This window comes from Bombina bombina, chromosome 6 (assembly GCF_027579735.1).
Source record: "Bombina bombina isolate aBomBom1 chromosome 6, aBomBom1.pri, whole genome shotgun sequence".
NCBI lineage: Eukaryota > Metazoa > Chordata > Amphibia > Anura > Bombinatoridae > Bombina > Bombina bombina.
This window is the reverse complement of record NC_069504.1, coordinates 335,059,068-335,083,080: the sequence shown is the minus strand read 5'-3', so window position 1 is coordinate 335,083,080 and position 24,013 is coordinate 335,059,068. Positions and strand designations below refer to the sequence as shown.

Sequence of the window (24,013 nt, the reverse complement as noted above, 5' to 3'; positions counted from 1 at the left end):
GTCTGCCTGCTCTGAGGAGGCGGACAGACATTGCCGCAATTCAACTCGATCAAATACGATCGGGTTGATTGACATCCCCTGCTTGCTCTCCGTATTCAGCGAGGTCTGACGGACATGATCCGCAATGCCGGATCATGTCCGACAGGCCTTTTATAAATAGGCCCCAAAGTGCTAGATTACAAGTGGGGCGCAATAAATATCCCATGGTTCGTTATCTTTTTTGCGTATACTTGTGCAAAAAATAACACAAAATCTTGTATTACAAGTGGATGGTTAAAGGGACATGATACCCAAATGTTGAAGCACTTGAAAGTGCTGCAGCACAGCTGTAAAAAGCTGACATGAAAATATCACTTGAACATCTCTCTGTAAAAAAGGAAGATATTTTACCTCAAAGTGTTAACACCCCACTGTAAAGAGACTTTAAAGGGACACTGTACACTAAATTTTTCTTTGCATAAATGTTTTGTAGATGATCCATTTATATATCTGAGTGTTTTTGTAATAATGTATAGTGCTGATTTTCCAACTCCTAACCAAGCCCCAAAGTATCAGATGTAGACCCAAGTCTACAGACTTCTGCAGCTCCTCTTTATGTAATAGGTCTTTTCATATGCAGGAGAGGGGGGAGGGTCTGCCCTTCCTTCTTTCTCAGCTTCTTTCAGTGGGTGCCCCAGCCTAACCTCATCAATAGTGCTAAACTGGGAGCTTCTAAGTGCATATTCTTCTTTATAGCAGTGATATGAAAATTGGTGTATACTGTCCCTTTAATCAGCCAATAAGGATGCTAGTCCCAGGACGTGCAAAGGAGCCAGCATCTGGCATGTGCAGGCACAATCATGTTATTTTCCTATTCAGTTAAAGAAAGTTTACTATGAAATCTCACGCAATTTCAGTGAAATCTCATGAGATCACAGCAAAGCATGACCTTAACACTGCTAATGCTGATTGGCTGTTTTTTTTGGGGGGGTTTAAACTTGCAGCTCGACAGCAGCTGAAGTATAACTGTTCACAGATTAGTTTCTCTGGTGAGCTGAAGACATTTTGAGGTAAAAATCTTCCCTTTTTACAGAAAGATGCTCAGGTGATATTTTCATGTCAGCTTTTTACAGTTATGCTGCATCACTTTCAAGTGATTAAGCATATGAGTATTATGTCCCTTCAAATAATTTAACCAAAGCTTCTTAACACAGCTGAAAATGTTTAGGGTGCCCTATACTTTTAATGGATAGAGAAGGCAACATTGTTAGTGCACTCACTGTGCTCATATTACAAGTGGTGAGATAAAGGAACATGAAACCCACATTTTTTCTTTCATGATTCAGATAGAGAAAACAATTTAAAACAATGTTCCATTGTATTTCTATTAGAAATTTTCTTCATTCTCTTTGTATCTTTTGTTGAAAGAGCAGAAATGCACTTCTGGGAGCTAGCTGAACACATCAGGGGCTCGCCCGCAAAAGCCAGCGTCTGTTATTTTTAGACGGAAGTAGCGATTACATATACGGTGCGCATACAAATGCGGCACATATATTTTACCCGTCGGTCGCTGTTTTTACTCCCATAAACTAACATAGAACCGGTGTCGCAAGTCAGTGAAAATAGAGAAATTTTACTCCATATTCATCTCACCAAACACAAAGGCAGACGCAGCAAGCCTTGTATATGAGCACTGTAACTCCCTGGAAGTCTTAAACACCTAACGCATGCGCAATATGTACTTCTCAACCGCCATCCCCCCACCGCAATAACTAATAAAATGTAATAACCCCTAATCTGCCAACCCCCAAATCGCAAAGTATCTAATAAAGTTATTAACCCCTAATCCGTCACCCACCCAAAATGCAAAGTATCAAATTAAACTATTAACCCCTAATCCGCCAACCCCCAATGCAATCTACATAATTAACCTATTAACCCCTAAACCGCCACCCCCCTACAACGCAAAGTATTATTTTATCATTTATTTGTATAGCGCCGCCAAATTCCGTAGCACTGGGTACAATGATGGGGTATACAATGACAAGGATTAATGATAAAATACAAAACATAACAAAACTAAATAAATCTAGCACAGGAGGAAGAGGGCCCTGCTCCGGAGAGCTCACAGTCTACAGGTTTAGGGTGCAGAGACATAAGGTTGGGAGTAGCTTGTCACATTGGTTGTAGTTGCAGCAGTGAGTCAGGCAGTTCATGTATTAGTTTGGTTCGGATGAGGGATAGAGGAGAGATGGTAAGCCTCTCTGAATAGGTGGGTTTTCAAGGAGCATCTGAAGTTATACAAGGCAGGAGACAGTCTTATGGAGTGGGGTAGAGAGTTCCAGATGAAAGGAGCAGCACGTGCAAAGTCTTGGAGACAGGAGTGGGACGTAGAGATAACAGGAGTGGAGAGACGTAGGTCAGAGGTTGATCGAAGAGAATGGGATGAGGCGGAGAGGCGATGTTTTGGAAGTCCATTTAGAAGTAGATTGCAATAATCAATGCGTGACAAAAGGAGGGAATGAGTAAGTATTTCTGTTGTTTTTTGAGTAAGGAAGGGACGAATTCTGGAAAGGTTGTGTAGGTGTGAACGGTAGGATTTGGTAAGTGCTTGTATATGTGGGTTGAATGTGAGTTCTGAGTCAAGTGTAACCCCAAGACAGCGGACCTGGGGTGAGGTGTTGAGAATAGAGTCTCCAACAGTCAGAGAAATGTAAGGTGTTGGATGTCTCGAAGAGGGGGGAATAAGAAGCAGCTAAGTTTTGGACAGATTGAGTTGGAGGTAGTGGGAAGACATCCAAGAGGAAATTGCAAAGAGGCAGTTGGAAATCTGGGTGAGTAAAGAGGGAGAGATATCAGGAGAGGAAAGATAGTTTTGGGTATCATTGGCATATAAATGGTACTGGAATCCAGGGAGGATGTATAGAGAGAGAAAAGCAAAGGACCCAAGACAGAGCCTTGTGGTACTCCAACTGAGAGAGGCATAGGATCACAAGATATGTTGTTAAAGGAAACTGAAAACAAGCGTTTTGAAAGATATGAGGCAAACCAGGAGAAGGCTGTGTCTCAGATGCCAAATTAATGTAGTATTTTTACGAGGGGAGGTATGGTCAACTGTGTCAAAGGCAGCGGACAGGTCAAGAAGAGTTAGTAAGGAGTAGTGGCCTTTTGCTTTAACTGATAACAGGTCATTTGTTACTTTAGTAAGAGCGGTTTCTGTTGAGTGTTTAGCAAAGGGAAGTAAGGAGACCGGTCGATAGTTAGATGGGTGGAGGGGTCAAGCGAGGGCTTTTTTTAGGATTGGTATGATTGATGCATGCTTGAATGTATCAGGAAATGTGCCAGCGATGAGAGATTGGTTTAAGAGATGAGTTAGGGTAGGGGTTAGTGAAGAAGATAGAGAGGGAAGAAGTTGTGAAGGAATAGGGCCAAGTGGGCAGGTTGTGAGATGAGCCAAGGATAGGAGTACAGAGACTTCTTCCTCTGTTACAGGAGGGAAAAAGCATAGAGTTTTGTTAATAGAAGGGGTGGGTAGGATTGCTGGGTTTGAGGGGTGTGAGGTGCAGATATCTTTTCTAATGGTGTCAATTTCATTTTTGAAGTGATCAGCAATAATCTGAGCAGTGAGGTTGGTAGTGGGCGGGGGTGCAGGTGGATGCATAAGAGAGTTAAAGGCTGAGAACAGCTTTCTGGGGTTGGATGCGTGAGATGATACAAGGGAAGAGAAATAGACTTGTTTGGCCAGACTGAGGGCAGAGTTGTAGGACTTAGGGATGAATTTATAATGCCAAAAATCAGCACAGGTGCATAATTTCCTCCACTGCCGTTCAGCAGCCCATGAACATCGCTGAAGATATCTGGTCTGTTTGGTGTGCCACGGCTGCTGTCGAGTGATTGATGTACGTCGAAGAATGGAGGGTGCAGTTTTGTCAAGTGTTGATTTTAGTGCCAAATAATACTGTAAAGCCACAAGGTATATGAGGTGTCATTTGGGGTAGTGAATTGAGGGAAGCAGAGGGTGGACCTGGGTTAGGTGAGACATCCCCAGCTGCAAGAAGAAGAAATACGGTGAGCGAAAGGAGATGAGAATGTGTTTTATGCGAGTGTTTAAGTTTAGAATCAGTGAAGCATGGCTGGATGAGGGATGTGAGATGGGAATAGAGTTCATGTGTGTTGTAGTGAGGGGAAGGTAGAAGAGAAAGAGAAACATGAATTGTCTGAGTGCTGTTTGTGAAAGGAAGACTTTAAGGAGAAGAGAGGAAAAGGTTAAAGGGACACTGAACCCAAATGTTTTCTTTCGTAATTCAGATAGAGCATGCAATTTTAAGCAACATTCTAATTTACTCCTATTATCATTTTTTCACTTGCTATCTTTATTTGAAAAAGAAGGCATCTAAGCTCTTTGGATGAATTTATCCACCAATCAGCAAGAATAGCCAAGGTTATTCACCAAAAATGGGCCGGCATCTAAACTTACATTCTTGTATTTCAAATAAAGATACCAAGAGAAGGAAGAAAATTTGATAATAGGAGTAAATTACGCCTAGATTTAGAGTTTTGCGTTAGAGGGGGTGCGTTAGCTACGTGTGTTTTTTTGCCACTGCACCTTTTAAACAACGCTGGTATTTAGAGTTCTCAGAAGGGCTGCGTTAGGCTCCAAAAAGGGAGTGTACAGGAGTGGGACCATCTTGAAGCAGCCGACGCGGATCCATCCTCTTCTAACGACGTCCTAAGTCCGAATGAAGGTTCCTTTAAATGACGTCATCCAAGATGGCGTCCCTCAAATTCCGATTGGCTGATAGGATTCTATCAGCCAATCGGAATTAAGGTAGGAAAAATCTGATTGGCTGATTGAATCAGCCAATCAGATTCAAGTTCAATCGGATTGGCTGATCCAATCAGCCAATCAGATTGAGCTTGGATTTTATTGGCTGTCGTTAGATTTCTAACGCTCACTTCAGCCAAGACTCTAAATACCGGCGTTAGAAAGATCCCATTGAAAAGATAGGATACGCAATTGACGTAAGGGGATCTGCGGTATGGAAAAGTCGCGGCTGGAAAGGGAGCGTTAGACCCTTACCTACAAGACTCTAAATACCAGCGACAGGCCAAAACCAGCGTTAGGACCCCCTAACGCTGGTTTTGACGGCTAACGCAGAACTCTAAATCTAGGCGTTGAAAGTTGTTTAAAATTGCATGCTCTAAAATTGCATGCTCTTGATTCCCTAGAGATCTGGATCCGGAGGAGGAGCTCAGGTGTTTGGTCAGGTGAGACACCTGTGCAGCATTACCTCCACTGCAAGCTGTTGGCGAACTCTTCGCGCCTAAACCCTCAGACCCTGGGTGGATCTGATACTCTGCCATACCACCGCACAAGAACTTTATGCTGCTTCAGCCATAGGATTTACCTTCTGTCCTAGCTGTGCAATTCTCACTGCAATAAGAGTGAAAGACGGACTCTGATTACACATAGGAGTCTTTTCCTCCAAAGCCCCCGCTGGGGCTAAAACCGGCTTCCTTGCCAAACCTGATAGGACGACCTGCCTGCTCCACTTTGGCATCAATAAATCAAGCTTACCAACTATCTGCCCCTGCCTGCAAGTCCAGCTACACTGATCAAAAGCTGAGGTTTCCCAACGATATTACCTGCAGCTGATTCACCTGGATTCCTGCCGTTGGCTACGGAGAGGCGCTTTGACCCGCTGCTGCTCTCGGACCGTTGATCCCTCCCACCGGTGCTGCGTGGGGGACACGGACCGCTACCTGCGCTTGGATTGCTTTCTCAGGAACTGGCCTGCCTCTTTCCCTGCCGCTTGTCATCCCAGCGTTTGCTGTCCTTGGCGGCTGTTGCTGGGCGCACTCCCCTCCCACCGGTGCTGCGTGAGGGGAGTCGTGCTGAAGAGGAGACCTCTCTCTGGAGGCATCTGGACCCTAGCAGTGGGTAATGTAGCGGTAGCTCTCTACTGAAAAACAGCTTCTCTGGCCCCCTTCTTGCCTTCCTTCCGATAGAACTATATCTGTACAGACCAGGGGGAAGGAGTTGTCACGGGGAGAAGAGAAGGGGGAAACAAAGAGCCTGAACGGACACTCTATACCTGGGCTTGCCTGGGCTACCTGTCAACTTGCTAGAACAGTGACTTTCTCCTATAGCCTGCATTTGAACTCAACCTAATTTCTTAAAAACTGCCTAAAGATAAACTAGGCTCAGTAAACCAGGCTGCTGAACTTTTTTTTTTTTTTTTAATATATGTACATATTACCCTAGCTCAGGTAAATTAAGTTGGGGACAATTGGGGTAAATTAAGCCCATAAACTAGCTTTGGGGAAGTGGTGCATCTAGGCTTCTCTTTATCGATACCTATATCCTGCGCCTTTGTTTAGAACCTTACCCCCCCCCTAGCAACGTATAATAAAATTACAGTGCTCTCCTTTAAGCTTAACTGTAGAACTAAGCAAACTTGAGTTTACTTAACTAACTCTTCAATCCTGACTATGTTTATTAATAGAAATCTTGCAGTTATCACCCATTAGAGAATTGGCTGGATGCTGAGGGAGGAGGGGGGAGAGGAGAGGGTGAGAGAGCATTTAAAGAACTGCTCCTAAGATAGAATTAACAACCTTATAAGTACTGCATAAAGCACTCTCCCTCCTATCAATATCTACACCACAGAGGCTGGGGAAGGTAGTAGCGAACAGTTAATATGGGAATAGAGGCTAACGGGCCTTGAATTTTTTTTGTTTTTCTGATTTTCCTTCCCTTTTTTCATAAAAGAAATTTGCTATCTGTCACTATATAAGTGATCTTTATATCAGTTTTTACCTATTAATAGAAATGTTGCAATTAATATGTAGTAGAAAACTGGTTTTAGATATTGCTATTTAGTTTGAGTTTTCTCTGTGTTAAGGGATATTCGTTAAACTAAACCGTCTAGGGTTCCCTGCTTAGTCATATAGGCTGAGATCTTGTTACCTATAAAGCTCAATTGTTAAACCAACAACTGATAAGAATTAACTATTGTATACTGTTTATATTAGATTGCTTGCCATAAATTGTACAATCCTTGCCCCCTGTCCCCTTCCTCCTCTCTGTTCTTCCTCTTGGCCCTTTATTAAATCCAAGCTTGTTGACTCACTGTCTATAGCGAGATTAGAACATACACTATTGATTTTCCTTTAGCTTGTCCCTAGGAGTGAGGGGAGAAAGGGCATAAGGAAAAATCCTGCAAGACTATTTGAACACGCATACTCTATACCTTCAGCTATAACCCTATCCCTGCCTAAATCAGAATAACTGTTCTTTCTGGGTCCTTGTGACACTTTACACAGGTTTTTTTTTTTTTTTTACACTTTTTTCACACTGACACTCTCTCACCTTTTAGCTAACTAGCTATCTATCACATCATATCACATACTCACATAATTCCCCTCCCCTATCCCCCCCTTTTTTTTTTTTTTTCCCTATCTCTCGCACATTTTGCCGCACTTAAGCACCTAGCACCAAACTGAGTTCACTTCTTTACTCTGGAAACGTTTTATTAAACGTTTCCCTTTTCACTACTATAACTAATCACACGGCACATGGATAAATTTCTTTCCAATCCTTCTAAGACTCCTTTCCAATTATGGCAGCCAGGCACAGGGATAGGAAACTCAAGAACACACAGGATCTCGTTACTGAGACCCAAACTAATCCTATTAATACCTTAATAACACCGGAACTCACCAATATACAGTCCTTAGTAACCAGTATCTCAGATACTCTTGAACCTAAATTTGAGGCACTTAAATCAGAAATCAAGCAAGACATTACCTCTCTAGCCCAAGAGGTTAGACAGTTCTCGAATAGGATGCAGGAAGTAGAGCAGAGGGTCTCTGACCTAGAAGACATAGCAACATCACATAGTGCCAAATTTGAGTCCTCTACTAAGAACTTGCAAAAAATATTTGATAGGCTGGAAGATATGGAAAATCGCTCTAGACGAAATAACATAAGAATAATAGGCCTTCCAGAGGCCAAACAATTTGAAAACCTTAATCTTTTTATCTCAGCTACACTCACTAAAGCCTTAAAGATTCCACCCACATATCACCCAATTATAGTCGAGAGAGCTCATAGAATAGGTGCCCCTCATTTAGACAGTAGGAACGGAAACAGACCTAGACCTGTTATCGCAAGATTACTCAATTATCAAGATAAGAACACACTATTGCAACATTTCCGTAAAAAACAGCCAATTCTTATAGAGGACAACAAGATCTTGATCTTTCAAGATTTCTCGTCTGACACAGCCTCTAAAAGAAGAGAGCTGGCTCCGATTTGCTCTAAGTTTATCCAACATGGGTATAGAGCTGCCTAAATCTATCCCTCTAAACTTAGAGTGGTAGTAAAGGAGACAACACATATCTTTGTAGAGGCTCAAATAGCGGAAAATTTCTTTAAGACATTGGACACGTAATTACATGACCTAACTCTTTTTAGTTAAATAGTCAGAGGATATAACTTATGGCAAAAGTAGCCAGGAGACTGAGGTCTCTCTTCTTCTTTTCTTTTTCTTTTTTTTTTTTCTCCTTCCTACCTCCCTCACCGTTCGCCCTCCTCTCCCTGTCCCTCTTCCATCCCTCTCTACCTCCCAGAGATAAACGATGCAAAAATTAGATAAACTCAAATTAATATCCTGGAATGTAGGAGGAATCTCATCTCCCATTAAAAGGAAGGCAATCTTAACATATCTGCAGAAAGCTCAGGCTGATATTGGGTTCATACAGGAAACCCATTTAAACTTAGAGGAATCATTAAAACTGAAGACCTCATGGGTAAGGGAAGCCTTTGTGGCTTCAAGCGTTGGAAAAAAGCGGGGGGTCGCTATACTTATAGGTAAAAGAGCTCAAGTGGAGATCTTATACTCTGAGGCCGACCCTGGGGGGAGGTATGTCCTGGTCAAAATGAAAGCAGACCAAGCGTTATATACACTTTGCAATGTCTATGGCCCGAATACAACTGACCCAGAATTCTGGGATCTCTTACAGGCCAAACTCCTTTTAATTAGTGAAGGTCACCTAATCTTAGGAGGAGACTTTAATATGGCTCCACAATGCCCTATAGACAGACTTAGAAGAAACACTAAGCTCTTAAAACAGAAAAAAGATAGTCTTGACTCTAAAATGTTTAATAAAATTAAACAGAACCTTGCAATACGCGACATTTGGAGAACTCAGAATCCTGATACTCAGGATTTTACCTGTCTCTCCAAGGCCCATAAAACATTATCTAGGATTGACCTATTCTTAACCGATGAACGGCTAAGCATCACAAAGATAAAAGCAAAGATAATGCCGATATTTCTGTCTGACCACGGGCCTATCTCTCTTGAGCTTTATTTTGGTCAACCGAAGCCCAAGACCGACTTAAAATTCAAAGAATGGCTCAGGAACAAGTTTAAGGAATACGTCCATTTTAACAGCAATTACATAGGGCGCCCAGATATCTTCTGGGAAACTGCTAAAGCAGTTCTTAGAGGGGAAATTACTGCATATATTGCTATGCAAAATAAGAGAAGGAAGGTAAGAGAGAAGGAAGTGAGTAACTTTGATTAATTCTTACAATCTCTTTTTACTGGAAAGAACCCCTCTAAACTGGGCTAGATATGTACGTGCCAAAGCCGCAAGAGACACTTTTTTTATAACCCAAGAAGCCCATAATGAACTTAGATTGCAAGCAAAAATGTATCGATTTGGTAACAAATCTGGTAAAATGCTTGCCAAATTAATTAAGAATGAAAATAAAAAACCTATTATAGATAAAATTCAGCACATGGGAAACAGCTATTAAAATCTGAAGAAATTTCAGACTTATTTTTCCAATATTTCCAGGAACTATATACTAGCAAAGGCTATGATTCAGAAAAAGCTACTGAATTCTGGAATAAAATTACTTACCCTATAGCATCCCCTGAAGCAATTGACAGCCTCAACTCCCCTATTACAAGGGAAGAGATTGAAAAAGTGATCACTAAACTCTCTCTTAATAAAGCTGCTGGCCCGGATGGATTACCTAATGAGTTTTACAAAGTCCTCTCAGTAGAAATAGCCCCATACCTCGGTAATCTCTATAATGATATCTTTATCAATGATAAACAGGTCACGCCCTCTTTTTCTTCCTCATTTACCACCTTGATCTTAAAAGAGGGGAAAGACCCTACCTGCAAAGAGTCTTATAGACCAATTGCTTTATTAAATTCGGACTACAAAATCCTGACCTCAATCTTAGCAACCAGGCTTCAGACTATCCTTTCAAAAATAATCCATCCGGACCAAGCTGGCTTTCTCAATAACCGCAACTCCACAGCAAAAATTAGGGAATTACTCGTTACCACGGATTATATTCAGAGGATATCTGCGCAGAGGGCGGGGGGAGAGGACCTTCCGGATCTGGCCATTCTGTCAATTGACGCAGAAAAAGCTTTTGACTCAGTATCTCATAAACATATAACAACCTCTCTAATAAAGTTTGGGATTAAGGGCAATCTCCCCAAATTTATAGAGAATATATATAATCAATCTTACACAAGCCTCATAATCAATAACGATATCTCCCCTTCAATTGCATTGAACAGGGCTGTCAGGGCTGTCCTCTCTCCCCACTCCTTTTTGATATAGCTATAGAACCTCTTGCAATTATGATAAGGAAATCCTTGGATGGCATAAAAGTCTGAAAACATGTATATACTTGTATATCTGTCTAATACTGATTCAAATATATCAAAACTTTTGCGAATTACCGATCATTTCGGCACCTTCTCGGGGTATAAAGTAAATCCTTCAAAATCTGAGTTGTTTTGGCTCAGGAAAAGTGCTAGGAGTAATTCAGATCTCCCTTTTAGGGTGGTAACAGAGTCCTTTAAATATTTAGGGATTAATATTCCAACTAACATTGGAGATTTATATAAACTAAATATAACTCCGATGCTTGTTTATATAAAAGAAAGACTTAAAGTTTGGCAGAATTTACCACTGTCAATATCGGGTCGGTCAGCATTATTTAAGATGGTCCTCCTCCCTAAGCTGCTTTATGTTCTCCAGAATGTCCCAGTAATGTTACTAGAAAAAGATGTTCGGTCAATGAACTCTTCAATCAGACAATTCATTTGGCAAGGGAAAAGACCTAAAATATCTTTCTTTAAATTGGCTGCGCCAAGGGAGCTCGGAGGCATAGCATTACCAAACTTGAGATTCTATAATCTATGTTTCCTAGCCCGCACAGTAGCGGATTGGATCTTCTCCAAGAATTACGTTCTAAATAACGAACTCGAATTAAGTATATGTGACCCGTTCTTACCAACAGCTTTGGTACATTCTGAGCCAAAAGATCTGCCAATAGGCATTAAAGAACTTAAAACCATAATGACCCCTCTTAAAGCATGGTATAAGTTAACTAAATCTCTCTCTATAAACAGCACAGCCTCAAAATATCTTCCCTTGATTGGAAACCCTAACTTCCAACCAGGGTTAGACTCGATGGTTTTTAATAGGTGGCATAATAATGGTCTGGATAGGGCTATATATGTATTGGATCAGGATAGAAAGTGTGTTAAGTCCTTTGAAGAGCTGAAGACCGAATTCAATCTGCCAAATAAAGATCTCTATGCCTATCTGCAGATAAGGCACTATGTTCTTGATCTTACCAAAAAGGTTGGCTGGAACTGGACTCTTGGCAAACTGGAAAAATGGCTAACAATAATCAAAATCGGCTCCATGTCCATCGCCCCTGGCTATTATATTCTGAGCACCAATAAAGGCACTCCCATCATGGAGAGTCTGGCCTTGGCTTGGAACGCCTCAATCCCACACAATAATATTGAGATGAAAACCCTTCAATTATCAGTGAACAAAGTAGCAGGGACCACCCTCTCTACCACTTGGCGCGATGCACATTTAAAACTTTTGCACAGGGCATACTTCACCCCAGAAAGAGGCCTCAGAGTTCGAAATCAGGAATTTAACAAATGCCCCAAATGCTCCTATCCAGCTGCAGATTTGATTCACATGTTTTGGAAATGCCATAAGATAAGACATTTTTGGAGTAAGCTAGAATACTGGCTTAAAAACAAATTAAAAATTGAAATATTAGCTTTTTCATTGTACCAGATTATACTATGTTTAAAACCTGAGGACAGGCATCAGCCTGACGAGAAATTAGTAAATCTCTCTATTTTAGCCACCAGATACTTGATCTGCAAGAAATGGAAATCGAGATCACTACCAACTATCCCTGAAATTAGGAATAATTTAAAGAAACAATGTGTATTGGAACAAAGAAACACAAACATAGATAAGGAATCTGACATACGGAATTTTTTTGATAAATGGGCACCATTTATTAAGATTTTCCCTGAGGGAGAAATTGACTATTTGATCTTTCCATTTAAGAACTCAGAGATAGTTCTGCTCGGCATCTGGTAATTCGGTGGGAGGTAGAGAGATTTGGGACATCCCCCCCCCCTTTTTTTTTTTTTTCTTCTTCTTCCTCTTTTTTTCTCCTCTTCCTCTTTTTATTTTCTTTCTTTCTCTTTTTATATAAAAAAAAAATAAAAAAAATTCCAACAATGAGTAGTAAGCAAAATGGTAAATATTTGTGCCTCAGATCAACTAACTATGCATATGAGCTGTTTTATATACCTTATGTATGCCTGCTATGTTGGTTTTTTGTTCTTGGTCTTGAAGTAATATGTACGATATCAAAATATTTTTCTTTTTTTCTCTTTATTATTATGGAACTTGTACTCACTGTTGGTTATAAATAAATGATATAAAAAAAAATTGCATGCTCTATCTGAATCACAAAAGAAAAAATTTGGGTTCAGTGTCCCTTTAATGCAGACATTAGAAAGTTTAGCATGTTTGCAGTTAATTTAGGGAGAGTTAAATGCACTTGTTTCTGTGTTGTCCACTCCTTTGTCTAACTCCTTGTTATAACTCCCTACACCTATGATCTAACACACTTACGGGTAGATTACGAGTTTGAGCGCTATAGGGAAATTAACGAACGCAACAAAAGTTGCGTTATTTAATCCCCTATAGCGCTGCCTAACTTTTTTTTAGAGTTAAGTTTTTTATTTTGGGGGGTTGGTTGGGTGGTGGGTTTTACTGTTGGGGGGGTCTTTGTATTTTTTTTTACAGGTAAAAGAGCTGATATCTTTGGGGCAATGGCCACAAAGGCCCTTTTAACGGCAATTGGTAGTTTATTGTAGGCTAGGGTTTTTTTTTTATTTTGGGTGGCTTTTTTATTTTGATAGGGCTATTAGATTAGGTGTAATTCTTTTTTATTTTGGATATTAACACCTAGATTTAGAGTTTTGCGGCCAAAGGGGTGCGTTAGCTATGCGTGTTTTTTTCCCCCCCGCACCTTTTAAATAACGCTGGTATTGAGAGTTCTCTGAAGGGCTGCGTTAGGCTCCAAAAAGGGAGCGTAGAGGCATATTTACCGCCACTTCAACTCTCAATACCAGCGTTGCTTACGGTAGCGGTAAGCTAGGAAAACGTGCTCGTGCACGATTCCCCCATAGGAAACAATGGGGCATTTTGGGATGAAAAAAACCTAACACCTGCAAAAAAGCAGCCCCATTGTTTCCTATGGGGAAACACTTTCTAAGTCTGCACCTAACACCCTAACATGAACCCCGAGTCTAAACACCCCTAACCTTACACTTATTAACCCCTAATCTGCCGCCCCCGCTATCGCTGACCCCTGCATTATATTATTAATCCCTAATCTGCTGCTCCGGACACCACCGCAACCTACATTATAGCTATGTACCCCTAATCTGCTGCCCACAACACCGCCGACCCCTATAGTATATTTATTAACCCCTAATCTGCCCCCCCCCAACGTTGCCACTACCTTACCTACACTTATTAACCCCTAATCTTCCGACCGGACCTCGCCGCCACTATAATAAATGTATTAACCCCTAAACCGCCGCACTCCCGCCTCAAAAACCCTATAATAAATAGTATTAACCCCTAATCTTCCCTCCCTAACATCAGCAACACCTAACTTCAAGTATTAACCCCTAATCTTCCGACCGGACCTCGCCGCTACTCTAATAAATGTATTAACCCCTAAAGCTAAGTCTAACCCTAACCCTAACACCCCCCTAAGTTAAATATAATTTTTATGTAACGAAATAAATTAAATATTATTAACTAAAGTCTTCCTATTTAAAACGAAATACTTACCTGTAAAATAAACCCTAATACAGCTACAATATAACAAATAATTATATTTGTTACTGTATAACCCAATATCAAGGGTTAATACCAGATGAAAGATGTCCTGAATATGGGATCAGCAACACACAACCCAGCTAATTCCCCCCCTCAAACATGAGACCAGGCTCCACATTGAAGGTAAAAACAGAATGTTCTTTATTGAGGGCTATATGCCCAGTATTTATGCAGGTTTGAGACCAGATGGGGGTTGGAAGTATTGTACATATAGGGAAGACGCCCTATTGCATGATACAATAGAATTATGTTACTTAAGCAGATAAACAATTTAAACACAAGAAAACAATGGAGTCCTTCTTATCACCTAGCAGTCTGACTCTAGATGTGATTAAACAATGTGAATGCTTATCACATAAACCTAATTACAGTACACAATAGATGCTGCCAGGAAACCTGTCTTTAGAAAATAGCTTCTCAAAGCTGAACAAAGTTAACCCTTCCAGTACTGACAGAGGGGTCTGTCACATGGCTCCCTCCTGGTGGGACACTCCAGCAGACCCGGCTTGACCCTTTGGCGGGTCAACTTGCGGATGACCGGACTAGGAGGCATGTCAGTTTGCCAGGACAATCCATCTGTATTCCCGTTATGAGAAAGAATTCCTGTCCGTATAAATAAGGGTTCAACTTCTTCAGTGCCCAGACTAGGGCTAAACAGTCCTTCAAAATATCATTGGCTTCTTTATGAGTTTTTTGTACCTGCTCTCTATAGGTATCCATAAGCCCTTCATGCTGACGTAGGTTGTCCTTGAGTTGCTGCACCTCACTATGGGCCAGCGTCAGCTTCTCCTCCAGTGTCGCTAAGTTTGTCTTTAATGTTTCATGTTCCACTCTCAAGCTGGTGTTTTCTGCGGTCTGTCGGTGCAGCTTGTCTAGCAGAGATTCCTGTTCTAACTGCGCTTTTTCCTCTGCGCTCCTCTTCTCTCCCGCTAGCACTGTTACGTGATTGGTTAACGTGACCATTTAATCCTCTACTTGACTCTTCTCCTTCATCAGCGCATTGTAACGGGACTTCCACGTATCAATAGCAGATAGAGATTTACTGAGCTCAGCGTCCTGGGGCTTAGCAGCAGGTGGGTCAGTCTCTGCTGCACAGATCTGGGCACGGTTAGTCACAGGCGGGACCCATAGGAGCGTAGGCAGAAACAAGGGGGGCCAAGTTATTTCCAAGGAGAACATCAGCTGGTAAGTCCTTCATGACCCCCACATTCACAGGTCTAGCGCCCACTCCCCAATCCAAATGTACCCGGGCAACAGGTAGGCGGAACACAGCGCCCCCTGCTACCCTCACAGCTACAGTGTCTCTGGTGTGCTGTTTCTCAGACACCAAGTTCTTTTGAAGCAAGGTCATGGTAGCACCAGTATCCCGTAGACCACTGACCTCCTTCCCATTCACTTTAACCAGTTTCTGGTTATTCTGGTGGGCAGCTTGCATGGGGGCTGCTTCATGTAGGATGCCCCAGCATTCTTGCTCCTCTACGTAGTGGGCCACGTGGGATTCCGCCGGCGGGTCTTCTCCAGGACTGTGCTTGGTTCGCTGCGTTTAGGGGACACTCTGGTCTTTTGTGCCCTAGTTGCTTACATCCAAAGCACTGAATAGGTTGTGAGTAGCCCCGTGAATTGAACCGGGCTCTCTGAGGATAGTTCGTGGCTGGAGGCCGTGTGGTAGAGCGGTGCGCCGGGGGTTGGTAACTGGTAGCTGCTGGGGTGACTGTGGGTCGGTATTCCACTCTGGCAGGGGGCTTAGTGGTATGCAGTGTCCAGTTTGCGGGAATCCGTATACTCATCTGCCAAGCGAGCCGCTTCATGCAGGGTGGAGGGTTTACGGTCCTGAACCCACTCTCGAACTCCTGCAGGTAACTTGTCGAAGCAATGTTCCAACAGGAATAGCTGCAGCACCTTTTCCCCAGATACGGCTTGGCACCCCGCTATCCAGTGAGCTGCTGTGCGGTGCATCTTACATGCCCACTCAACGTAGGAATCTCCAGCTAGCTTAAAAGTGTCTCTGAACCGTCTCCTGTATGCCTCCGGTGTAACCGCATACCTGGAGAGCAGAGCCTCTTTTACAGCATTATAACCCCAGACTTCCTCATCTGGAATGGCCCGAAAAGCCTCGCTGGCCCGGTCGGATAATTTTCCGGATAATATCATGACCCAGTCCTCTGCGGGTACCTTGTGTAGTGCACATTGCCTCTCAAAATCCGCAAGGTACCCATCAATCTCTCCTCCTGTTTCCAGGAAGTTTTTAAAAGCTGCAAAATTTACTTTTCTCTTTTCCACTGGGGCTGCTGTGACTTGGGCTGCTGCAGCGCCGTTTTGGCAAAGTAGGTTGGCCTCCACAGCTGCTATGACCCGGTCGATAATTTCCGCAGACGGGTTGGGGCCATAATGTGCCAGTCTTAGTTTGACCACCCGGTCAAAGCTTGCTTCTTTGGGGGTTCTGTCTGATATGCTGGGCCCATTGGTTCCTACGGTCCCTGGTACTCTTTCCATCTTGGTCAGTATTGTAATAATCCCCCTCTTCCTGAGGTTACTGGCTTGTGTAGTTGCTCTTCTGGGCGATGAGGATCATCCCGTCGCTTGCCCCCAATTGTTATGGTATAACCCGGATACCAAGGGTTAATACCAGATGAAAGATGTCCTGAATATGGGATCAGCAACACACAACCCAGCTAATTCCCCCCCTCAAACATGAGACCAGGCTCCACATTGAAGGTAAAAACAGAATGTCCTTTATTGAGGGCTATATGCCCAGTATTTATGCAGGTTTGAGACCAGATGGGGGTTGGAAGTATTGTACATAGAGGGAAGACGCCCTTTTGCATGATACAATAGAATTAAGTTACTTAAGCAGATAAACAATTTAAACACAAGAAAACAATTGAGTCCTTCTTATCACCTAGCAGTCTGACTCTAGATGTGATTAAACAATGTGAATGCTTATCACATAAACCTAATTACAGTACACAATAGATGCTGCCAGGAAACCTGTCTTTAGAAAATAGCTTCTCAAAGCTGAACAAAGTTAACCCTTCCAGTACTGACAGAGGGGTCTGTCACAATATTGTAGCTATTTTAGGATTTATATTTATTTTACAGGCAACTTTGTATTTATTTTAACTAGGTACAATAGCAATTAAATAGTTATTTACTATTTAATAGCTACCTAGTTAAAATAATTACAAAATTACCTGTAAAATAACACTACACTATCAATAAATAAATTAAATCAATTAACTACAAGTACCTACAATTAAATAAACTAAACTAAATTATAAAAACAAACAAACAAACACTAAATTACAAAAAATAAAAAAAGATTACAAGAATTTTAAGCTAATTACACCTACTCTAAGACCCCTAATAAAATAACAAAGCCCCCCAAAATAAAAAAATTCCCTACCCTAATCTAAATTAAAATAGTTAACAGCTCTATTACCTTACCAGCCCTTAAAAGGGCTTTTTGCGGGGCATGCCCCAAAGAAATCAGCTCTTTTGCCTGTAAAAAAAACACAATACCACCCCCCAACAATACAACCCACCACCCACATACCCCTACGCTAACCCAAACCCCCCTTAAATAAACCTAACACTACCCCCCCTGAAGATCTCCCTACCTTGAGTCGTCTTCACTCAGCCGAGCAGCAATGGACCAAAAGAAGACATCCAGAGCGGCAGAAGTCTTTATCCTATCCGGGCAGAAGAGGACATCCGGACCGGCAAACATCTTCATCCAAGCGGAATCTTCTATCTTCATCCATCCGATGAGGAGCAGCTCCATCTTCAAGACCTCCGGCGCGGAACATCCTCTTCTCCCGATGACTAGACGATGAATGAAGGTTCCTTTAAGTGACGTCATCCAAGATGGCGTCCCCCGAATTCCAATTGGCTGATAGGATTCTATCAGCCAATCGGAATTAAGGTAGGAAAAATCTGATTGGCTGATTAAATCAGCCAATCAGATTCAAGTTCAATCGGATTGGCTGATCCAATCAGCCAATCAGATTGAACTCGCATTCTATTGGCTAATCGGAACAGACGACTCAAGGTAGGGAGATCTTCAGGGGGTAGTGTTAGACTTATTTAAGGGGGGTTTGGGTTAGAGTAGGGGTATGTGGGTGGTGGGTTGTAATGTTGGGGGGTGGTATTGTGTTTTTTTACAGGCAAAAGAGCTGATTTCTTTGGGGCATGCCCCGCAAAAAGCCCTTTTAAGGGCTGGTAAGGTGATAGAGCTGTTAACTATTTTAATTTAGATTAGGGTAGGGAATTTTTTTTATTTTGGGGGACTTTGTTATTTTATTAGGGGGCTTAGAGCAGGTTTAATTAGCTTAAAATTCTTGTAATCGTTTTTTATTTTTTTGTAATTTAGTGTTTGGTTTTTTTGTAATTTAGTTTAGTTTATTTAATTGTAGGTACTTGTAGTTAATTGATTTAATTTATTTATTGATAGTGTAGTGTTAGGTTTAATTGTAACTTAGGTTAGGATTTATTTTACAGGTAATTTTGTAATTATTTTAACTAGGTAGCTATTAAATAGTAAATAACTATTTAATAGCTAAGAGAAAGAGGGGTGTACTAAGGCACTACTATATATAGTGGTACAGGAATTATATTGACCCTTTGACTAAGCCAGGTTACTGGCGAAACATGTTAGGGGAAGGTGTTGTTTTGTAAATTTTAGTTCATCTGTTGTTTGAGACAAATGGAGGCATAGGGGTTATCTTACAGTTTGATACTATTTTGGCATACTGCCATCCCCTTAGCCTAAGTATCTATATGCATTTTACTAAAGGCAATAAGCAGTAGCATTTAGATAATTTTTCACTGGTATTTAATAGGTAACCGGCTTTTAGATGTTTTACTAGTGTTAAAAGGTAATCTGCAAAATCAGTAATGGTGCTACTTTAACTATTACTCACCTGGTATAGGCCGGTAACCACTTTAGAAAATTAGTTAGCACTACCTATCACTTGCAAGTTTAAAATCAATATCTCCTAAGCTTAATATAGACTTGTAACCCGTGAGCCTAAATCTAGATGTGATACCCAGATATAGACCAAAACTAACTTTGTTATATTTATTTAGTTTTATGAGAATCACCCAAGGTATAGACCGTAAACCCATACACATAACCATCAATATCATTTTTAAGATACAAATCTGCGAGTTTAACAGGTCAGCACTTAAAGGTATAGGCCGGCAAATCGTTATAGAGATTATATATTTACAACCAACTAAACTAAGGTATAGGCCGGTAAATCCTCTTAGAAAATACCTATTAAGATATCACAATATTAAGGTATAAACCGGCAAATCATTATAGAGAATATCTATCAACTAACAGAATAAAGGTATAGGCCGGTCAATCTCTGGTGAAATTATTCATTAACAAACCGGTATTATAATTACCTAAGAGAATACAAAGGTGAAAACTGATAATCTATCATAATAAATAAGTGCTCTAATTGAGACTATAATGAAAACAAATATTTAGTGTTATCACAGTACACAACTAGTTAATGTTAAGCCGAATCCTATGCACTCAGAGACACTTGCAAAAACGCTGTAACTACTTAACCTAAGTGGAAGCTAAGGAAAACATCTAAATAAATATCGTAAGCACCAAAGTGCAAAGCTTTAAATTGCAGAGTAAAACTAGATACATTGACTTTTTTGAATTTTGACTTACAATAAATGAGAGATACTATGTAACCAAACATATCCACACTACAACAATGCAACCTTTTGTTCTATCTACATTAAAGACTGAATGTGCAGAAAAAAATTCTAAACATTTGCTCAGTGTTTACCTTTCCTTACAAGCCTATTATTATCGAGTTACAACATAACCCTATAATATTTATAAGAGTCTCAAGACTCCTAAGTTGACAGCAATGCGCCAACATTTATACCTGTACTCTCTATAATTTTCATAGGCTCCTTACATCCAAGACAATCCAATTGTCCCCAGTATATACGGAACGATTTTTCTGACTTTGTTAAAAGGGGTAATTTAAAGGACAACACTGACACCTAGTGGTGATTAAATTTAATACATAGCATCAATGTCTAAATAACTTATTTAGGCAAAATTGAAGCACAACATCCACTATCAGTCTAATAGTGTTTGATGTAGGTAACAATAAGTCCTAGATATTTTGAAAATTAATTCAATCCTCTGCAATAACAGGCATTGTCCCTTTACTGTAACAAGTACAGGAGCTATAATCAACTAATATCCATGAACTGATTAATTGCAGTTACCTTGCAAAACATAAGCTGTAGGTCACATTAAGGGTGGAGACACACTCCTAGATACAGTGTCCAACTCAATGGGAATACAGGGTGAAAGGGAGTAAAACTCACCTAGCTCAAACCCTAACTGTACATTAGACTATCATTATCTGAATAGCCCAAGAACCTACACTAGTATACTATCAACTTAGAAAAAACAGTGATTAATCTAAGCAATTAAACATTAAACTATTGACAGTTTATCACTATAGTTTACAACACATATGTTACGAGCTTAGTCCTACTGAGAATTTGCTCAATAAAGTTAACTCTCTCTACAGCAGACGGTAATTTTAAAAGTTTTTGTCTTTGTGTGTTTGTAATATATTTTAATAATTTTGAATAAAAGTTAAATTTTAATTATCTAGCTCTGAACTCCACCTAGAAGTCTCAATAAAGTCTATATCCACATAATTCTATCACAGGAATGTGAGTGCTAAACAGATGTACATTTTTTGTCAGTATAATACTGATTTGTTCTAAACTATTTAATAGCTATTGTACCTAGTTAAAATAAATACAAAGTTGCCTGTAAAATAAATATAAATCCTAAAATAGCTTCAATATAATTATTCGTTATATTGTAGCTATCTTAGGGTTTATTTTACAGGTAAGTATTTAGTTTTAAATAGGAAGACTTTAGTTAATAATATTTAATTTATTTCGTTACATAAAAATTATATTTAACTTAGGGGGTGTTAGGGTTAGGGTTATACTTAGCTTTAGGGGTTAATACATTTATTAGAGTAGCGGCGAGGTCCGATCGGAAGATTAGGGGTTAATAAGTGTAGGTAAGGTAGCGGCGACGTGGGGGGGGGGGGGCAGATTAGGGGTTAATAAATATTATGTAGGTGTCGGCGATGTTAGGGGCAGCAGATTAGGGGTACATAGGGATAATAAAGGTGGTGGCGGTGTGCGGTCGGCAGATTAGGGGTTAAAAATATTTATGATAGTGGCGGCAATGTTGGGGGACCTCGGTTTAGGGGTACATATGTAGTTTATGGGTGTTAGTGTACTTTAGAGCACAGTAGTTAAGAGCTTTATGAACCGGCGTTAGCCCAGAAAGCTCTTAACTCCTGACTTTTTTCTGAGGGTCTACCGCTCACTTCAGCCAAGACTCTAAATACCGGGGTTAGAAATATCCCATTGAAAAGATAGGATACGCAATTGCCGTAAGGGGATATGCGGTATGGAAAAGTCGTGGCTGGAAAGTGAGCCTTACACCCTTTCCTGACTGACTCTAAATACCAGCGGGCGGTAAAAAGCAGCGTTAGGACCCCTTAACGCTGCTTTTGACGGCTACCGCAGAACTCTAAATCTAGGCGTTTGTTTGTTATTTTTCGTAATTTAGTCTTTTTTATTTTTTGTAATTTTAGAGAAGTGTTAGGATTTTTTTAATGTGTAGTTTAGTTTTATTTAATTGGTAGTTAGTTTAATTTTAGTTTAATAATGAGTTCTTTTAACCCCTTGAGTGCTAATGACGGCTCTGAGCCATCACAGAGTTTCCCACTCTGGTGCTAATGACGGCTCAGAGCCATCACTAGCACTCTCCCAACTTGAGGGAGATCTGGGGGCTCCCACCCGCTCCTACGCTGCATAATGAAAGGCATTGCCGGGGCTTCCGTTTTGCGTGGTGACGTCACGCGCAATAAACGTGATGACGTCACCGCGCAACTTTATTTAACATTAACAATGTTAAATATAGGAGCAGGGGGCATGCTGCTTAGAAGCCTGTATCTCAGGCATCTAAGCAGCTACAGACCCCCAAGACCCACCATTGGAAAGGAAATCGCATAACCTGTCCAACGGTGTAAGTCTTGGGGATCTGAAATAAATAAATAAAAAGTAAAAAAAATATATTTTTAAAAATATTAAATAAAAAACCCTTTAAGAAAACCTTAGCACCCAGGGGGGAAAATGCTTAGCACTCAAAGGGTTGACAGGTAAGTTTTAATTTTATTTAAATTAGGGAAATTGTAATTTTAATCTAAAGTTAGGGAGGCGTTAGGTTTAGGGGTTACAAGTTTAATTTAGTTTATTGCAATGTGGGGGGGCTTTCAGTTTAGGGGTTAATAGTTTACATTAGTATATTTTGTTGTGGGAGGCTTGCGGTATAGGGGTTAATAGGTTTATTATAGTGGCGGCGGTGTAGGGCTTGATAACTTTATTATAGTGGGGGCGATGTGGGCGGGACAGCAGATTAGGGGTTAATAATATTTAAATAGTGTTTGTGATGCAGGAGGGCTGCGGTTTAGGGGTTAATAAGTTTATTATAGTGGTGATGATGTTGAGGAGCGGCAGAATAGGGGTTAATACATTTTTTAAGTGGTGGCGATATCCGGAGCGGCAGATTAGGGGTTAATAAGTTTAATATAGTAATTCTGATGCGGGAGGGCCTCGATTTAGAGGTTAATAGGTAGTTTATGGGTGTTTAGTGTACTTTGTAGCAGTTTAGTTATGAGTTTTATGTTACAGATTGTAGCTTAAAACTCATAACTACTGCTTTTAGATAGCCCGTTATGGCGTCCCTCGAATTTCCTACCTTAATTCCGATTGGCTGATAGAATCCTATCAGCCAATCGGAATTCGAGGGACGCCATCTTGGATGACGTCCCTTAAAGTAACCTTCATTCATCGTCTAGTCGTCGGAAGAATAGGATGGATCCGCGGTGGAGGTCTTGAAGATCAGCCGGTCCGGATGTCATCGGATGGAAGAACATAGAAGATGCGGCTTGGATGAAGATGTTTGCCGGTCCAGATGTCCTCTTCTGCCCGCTTGGATCAAGACTTCAGCCGGAAGATGGATGTCTTCAGCCCCCCGCTTGGGCTTGGATCAAGACATCGGAGCCTGGACGGATCGCTGATACCCGGCGTGGTGAAGACAAGGTAGGAAGATCTTCAGGGGCTTAGTGTTAGGTTTATTTAAGGGGGGTTTGGGTTAGATTAGGGGTATGTGGGTGGTGGGTTGTAATGTTGGGGGGGGGGTATTGTATGTTTTTTTTTACAGGCAAAAGAGCTGAATTCTTTGGGGCATGCCCCGCAAAGGGCCCTTTTCAGGGCTGGTAAGGTAAAAGAGCTTTTCTATTTTAATTTTAGAATAGGGTAGGGCATTTTTTATTTTGGGGGTCTTCCTTATTTTATTAAGGGGATTAGAGTAGGTGTAATTAGTTTAAAATTGTTGTAATATTTTTCTAATGTTTGTAAATATTTTTTTATTTTTTGTAACTTAGTTCTTTTTTATTTTTTGTACTTTAGTTAGTTTATTTCATTGTATTTATTTGTAGGTATTGTATTTAATTAATTTATTGATAGTGTAGTGTTAGGTTTAATTGTAGATAATTGTAGGTAGTTTATTTAATTTATTTATTGATAGTGTAGTGTTAGGTTTAATTGTAACTTAGGTTAGGATTTATTTTAAAGGTAATTTTGTAATTATTTTAACTAGGTAGCTATTAAA

At 40.7% G+C, this 24,013-nt stretch overlaps 1 protein-coding gene across 1 annotated transcript in view; it reads right to left on the bottom strand.

The window, feature by feature from the left end:
* GLT8D2 (glycosyltransferase 8 domain containing 2) overlaps positions 1-24,013 on the bottom strand; it is a 369,196-nt gene that overhangs the window by 125,441 nt on the left and 219,742 nt on the right. The gene's annotated exons all lie outside the window — the stretch shown is intronic.